Source organism: Solea senegalensis, linkage group LG15 (assembly GCF_019176455.1).
Source record: "Solea senegalensis isolate Sse05_10M linkage group LG15, IFAPA_SoseM_1, whole genome shotgun sequence".
NCBI lineage: Eukaryota > Metazoa > Chordata > Actinopteri > Pleuronectiformes > Soleidae > Solea > Solea senegalensis.
The window spans coordinates 11,723,313-11,729,608 of record NC_058035.1 but is presented as its reverse complement, the minus strand read 5'-3'; positions in this window follow the sequence as shown (position 1 = coordinate 11,729,608).

Below are 6,296 nucleotides of genomic sequence, written 5' to 3'. Positions count from 1 at the left end.
TTAATCCGTTATCTATCGTAGTAAAAATCTTGTTATCTTGTTAAGACATGTTATCCTCTGAAAATAAAGGTCATTTTTTTAGGTATTCAATGATAATTTTTTCTTTCAAAATCTATTTTTGATTTTCAGATATTAAATATTATTTGAACTTATAAAGTCATTACAATACCAGAGGCAGACACAGGAAACATGGGACTCAATGTTTACTGTGTTACTGTCAGAAACATTTTATTTATTTATTTTTATGGGTTGTGGCACTTAAAGGATATACCAGTGGGTAAAGGAGAATACAAGAGGTACAATCTGCCTAATAATAAGCCTCATGAATGAAACCGAGTGATTTTGAGCCAGAAAAAACATTTAAATCACAAAGTTGGAGCTGCAATCACGTTTTTGGCAAATGGAAATGAAGATTTTATGGGCTGCACTGGCCTTTTATGGGGTATTCCAATGAGTACATAAGAATCAGTGAGGTGTAGCTTGCCAAATTTAAGCCTCATGAATGAATAAAATGAAGAAAAAAAACCTAGGTAGGAGCTGCAATCACATTTTGGCAAGTGCAAAAGTGCATTTTATTGGTTGTACTTGTTTAACAGTATTCCAACAAGTACAAAGAACTGGGTGAACACCTGAGGTCATACGAAACCTGCCATCCTGATGAGTAAGTGGAAGAATGACAATAAAGTTTAAATTGAATTCAACTGAATTAAAAGCACAGTGGGATAGTGGCCTGCATTGTTGCCTCACAGCAAGGAGGTTGGAGTTCATCATCTCCCTGTGTGTGTGTGTGTGTGTGTGTGTGTGTGGGGGTTTTCTCTTGTTTCCTCCCACAATCCAAACACATGCAGAGGTTAATTGGACACTCTACACTGACCTTAGGTGTATAAATGTGAGAGTTTGTCCAGGTTTTGACCCTGCCTTCTGCCCCCAGCTACCCGTGACCTTCATGTGGGGGATAAAGTGGTCGACAATGAATGAATGAAAACACTACTTTCTTCCAAAAGAAGTCATTTATTTTAGAATCTACATTTGCTGCCCTCTGGTGGAAAGTGAAGCTATGGTAGTATATTTTGCAGTAACCAGACTTTTGCTTGCCTTTATAAACTTTATTTTTATTTTTTTGTCAAACAATGATTCCAGGGGTAGAGTTTTGCAGTCGGTGGTTGGAAAACACAGGTGTACATAATGAAGTTAACGACCGGGACTGTTGAGTGGAGCAGAGCCATCGTTAGTGTGATCAGAAACACCTGGACCACTCCCACAGTGGCAGAAAGTCTGCTGTGGAAAAAGAAGATGCAAACATGAGTGGTGCCTTTGTTCCATTTATGAGTTTACTGTCCTTGGTGAAAAGTAGGGAGGGGATTAAAGACGCTCAAGAATGTCAGCGTTTCTAATTACACAATGTTGTACAGTCAAAACTTAATTTCCTTTTAATCACCCCGGCCTGCGAATGAGAACAAACAGCGTGCTCCCGACAGAGCAGAGCGGGGAAAATGAAGAGTTTATGATGTGTACAGCGCCGTAGTGAATTACACGTCTCAGAGGGAAGTAACATAGTTACTGGTGATCATTTACATATATTCAGTACACACATTCTGCACAGTAAACACATCTTTTTTGTATTCATTTTTAACACACAGCAACAACAGTCAATGAACAGTTTAGAGTGAAGCAGTTTGGTTTGATTTAGGGGAGGGGGGCAATTTAAGAACTTGAGGGGCATTTCCACCACATGTACCAGGCCTCGGAACACTTTCTTTGACAAGGCTCCAAGAATCATATTTAAAAACAGTTGAAACATATTGAAAACCTGGGAGCTGGGAGGAAACAGCAGCAGCTGCTGTGTTATGTTCATTTGTTACTGTTCAGGATGGTTATTGCAGAGGATGTGAAGGATTTCTAGTGGTACATTATATTTCTGTAGGAATGATTTATAATGCGTGACAGTCTTGTCTTGTCTTGTGTTCGATGGTGAGCAGATTGTACCAGGAGAAAATGAGAGTGAAGGTGAGAACTGATTCAATAAGTGAGCCGTTAGACCAAGATTAAGATGTCCTCGATGACCTGAGGTTTCCTCAGCAGGTGGAGGTGTTGTTGTTGTTGCTGTGCTTTTTTTGTGAATTGATTCAGTGTGCTGTGAGAAGGACACGAAGGAAAATTTTACTGCTAAACTTAACCATTTCCTCAGAAGGACCAGGTTTTGGTCACCATGAGGACTGCTGAGGTCCTGATCAGTTTCGTGTTTATGCCAGAAAATATCTTGCAGTGCAAGTACACAATAAAAAAGAATCTTAGGAAATGCTCTCACACCAGTTTGCAAATGAGGAGTTTGACCAAAGCGACAGGTACATTATCACCCGTGGCTTTAAACATGTTTATCCATGATCCACTATCTCCTGTTGTGTCTGATTTCTTAAATAATATATTGTGTTTACAATGCGATACATGTAACATGAAAACACTTCATGACTGGAATTTCAATGTGCTGGTTTGAAGTCCTGCAGCACGCTGTGTTTGCTGTGCAAGTCTCTGCAGCAGAGCAGCAGGCGGAATAAACAAGAGTCCACACTAATGTTGTTGTTGTTGTTATTGGCTGAGACACAATGGAAGAAAACTTACAGTAAATACTGATACTTGTGTCTGTGTGCGCTGTGATTTTATTTTACAGTGTTTTTGCTAAATAACACCACACCAACAGCCCACCACACTGTGCAGTATTTCAACCCTATGCAGTAACGTGTACACGCTACCGTTCCAAACACCGGGTCGGGACCCACAGATGGGTCCCAAAACAAACCTGCAGAATTTTACCATTTAGTAACAATGTATGTATATATGTTTTAAATAACGTGTATGAAATAATGTAATTAATGTACAAATTCAAAATGATATTAGATGTTTACAGAAATAGCTACAAATTACATCATGCGATTTGCATCATAATGATAATTGCATTATAATTGCATATAAGTTATTGCTTGTGCAATAACTTATATACTGATACAATTACATTTTCTGAAAATAATTATATTTTCCACTCATCTACAAAAGAAAACTTTGTTTTGAGTGCAATGTTAACACATTTGCAGTCTTGGACAAAGTACATAAAAGGGATACTTGAGTAAAAGTACCAGTATCTTTAACAGAAAATTACTTTGGTAGAAGTTTTTTTTATAATATTACTTAAGTAAAAGTCTTAAAGTATATGACATTTACCATAATTAAGTATCAAAAGTAATTATCTGAAATAAAATATACTTAAGTTTTATAAGCGAAAGTATTAAAAAGGTGAGGAGTTAGGATTGAGCCATAGTGGCCCAGTGGTCTTTACCAACTCTTCTGATTTTATTTGGGTAGCAAAGATAGTTACTAGGAAATGTAGTGCAGTGAAAGGCAAAGTATAAATAACAAAGTAAAGTACAGATATGTGAATTCTAACACACACTTAAAAACACTGCATATGTGTGGGGGACAAGAGTGCAAGCTGTGATGCAACTAATAATAAAACTGCAACATCCTGTAAGTCCACACATGGACGTCATGACTGGACTTGCTGTTGTGACTGTGATCAGCTTTTCTATTGTCATCATCGTCATCATCTTTCTCTCTCTCTCGCTCTGAGAATTCTGTGAAATGTGAGCGTCAAGGACACACACTGCTGGATTTCATCAGGGATTCACCAGTATTGCCCACTCACTGCCTGCATAATTGATGCATGCATTCATAATGAATTAAAAGTCCTGTGTCAGTGATAACGGCATCATCCATACATGGAATGATACATGGCTGCTGCTGCTGCCACTGCTGTCCCTCCATAATTGATATCTGCTGCTCTCTAGCAGGAGCCCTTTTTTTTCTGTATTGTGTTCATAGACCCACAGGGTGAATGAACACACATATAAATCTGTGCTTTTTCTATTGCCTTGTACGATATAATGACTCAAATTCCACATATAGCCCCTCCAGCCGTGTGTTTTCATCAGGTTGGTGTATCTCAGGGGACACAAACAGGGGATAGAGAGATGGAGCCATGGTTTCCAGCTTCAGTGAACACAACATCCACATTCACCCGAATATGAGATCAGCCTCACCGTGAAACTCACCTGATGTGGAACAGCAAACTGTGCTAGTGTTGTATTTAGTGACAACACTGCTGAAAGCTTTTTATTTTCAACTGATCTGAATCTTTTTAAACAACTGATTCTAATGATTCAGTACATCGAAAACAACTGCTTTACAAGTCACTAGTCTTGTTTGTGTGTGTGTTGCGTATAAAACGAAATTAATATAAAAAATTTGTTTTACACACTGGACCTTTAATGTTCTACAAACCTGCAGTTAGCAGGTTCAAGGGTATAATTGCATAGAAACGTTGCTATTATGAATGTGTCAGGTTTTGTCTCACAAATCATACAACAAGATAAGTTAAGATATTCCTTTATTCGTCCTTGTAGAAATAAGGTATTTGAATAAAGTGTATTAAATATGTGCAAGATGTACAACTATAGCTCCGCTATATGCAGTGTAAACTATATATTACTATAATATAATATTATAATGTACAGTATTACACAAGGAATGAGGCAGTACATTCCACATTCTAGTTTAACTATTTTTTATATTCTTAGTGTTAATATCTTTGTATATTGTACATATTTTGGTAATGCATGTATATTATTTATTATCTTTATCTTTACTGTCTTTGCTGCTGTAACATTGTAAATTTCCCCACTGTGGGACAAATAAAGGACTAGCTTATCTTATTTTATCTTATCTTATATTAAAGAAAACAAATGGTTAATGATAATGGGCCAGCACAGTGGTTCTCAAACTTTAGAAGAGTATTTCTGATTTTCCAAGTACCACCAGAGGAAGTAGTGTTGATGTGTGGCTGAAGCTGGGGCTGAATTCAGAGAACATAGCTGAGCGATTTGAAGTGCAGGTCAGGAACTATGAGGAAAACAGGTGTACAAAACTCAGAGTAAATGTTCATAAAGGACACAAAGGTGGCTGGATATACATGAGTGATTTGATAAAGAGTCTATGATCTGGCAGAATGAGGAAGCAGGTATTTGTAGGCAGAGCTCGATGTGGATGCATGACAGATGGTGACCTGACACCTCTCCTTCAATCATACACAGGCGGAACAGGAGTGAAGGGGGAGACCGTCAGCCCGGCAGCTGACAGATAACACTACATTAAACAATATGTTATGGCGAGCAAGTAGGGCGTGAATATATGAGGTGCAACACCGTGCAGGATGAGAGAGGGCAAAATCAGTGTTCAGAGGAAATTGTATAGAAATGTAAAAATGTACTGACTGCAATGGTATCTAATATTTACTGTACAATCGTGTAAGAATTAGAAGAATCATTTGAGAAGTGAATTCACTGGAGCATGAACTTAAACACAAACATGATCTTCAAAGACTGGGATTCTCTTCTTCTTGTTCTCCCTCTTCTCTCCTCATAACTTGAAACTGGAGGGGAAAAAAATCCTCTTTATCCTCAAAAGTGGTTGTTTTTTCAAACTGGCAGGAGTTCACGCTTGCTTTTCTTAGCCTGAGAAGAAATAATTCCTGCAATGCTAAATAGTCTTTAACCTGCCAAACATGAACAGAGTGTAATGTATCTCTGCAGCTACAGAAATCTACACTTCTGTGTAGATTTGTTTTCACCAATGACAATACAGTATAATCATTTCTCAATCATTCCTTCATCCATTCAATACAGAAGATTAAAGTCAAACTTCTGAGAAAAAAAGACATGAATTAAAGTCAGAATTCTAGCAGGATTCTGATTAAGTCAGAATTCTAATTTTAGATTAAACTCACATTTCTGACATTTTCTCAGAATTCTGGCTTGTTTGTTTCCAACAAAGTTACCATCATGTGTGGCTCTAATCGCTTTCCATAATACGTGAACAGAATTTAAATTTAAAAAAACCCAGAAGTGATATTTTACAGTTAATCTGTCCATAAACTGATTCATTGTCACGTGTAATTCCCACTTCGGACGGTAGGTGTCAGTAGAATGCAGGCGTACAGCGCTGGGAGGACAGGTTGCGTTTGGTTTGTTCACCTTTTCTCCCACAAACAGAAGCTCTTGATGATTCACCTGAAGAGGGAAAAGAGGAACCGACTCACCGTGAAATAACAAAGAGACAGAACTGCCTCTCTGTTCGAAGCAAGACGGAAAAGAAGGAGCAGACAAAGAACAAGTAGGAGAAGGAGGAGAAGGAGGAGGAGGAGGAGGGGTGAGCCAGGCAGCGTCGTGGGAGGGCGGGACACCACCACC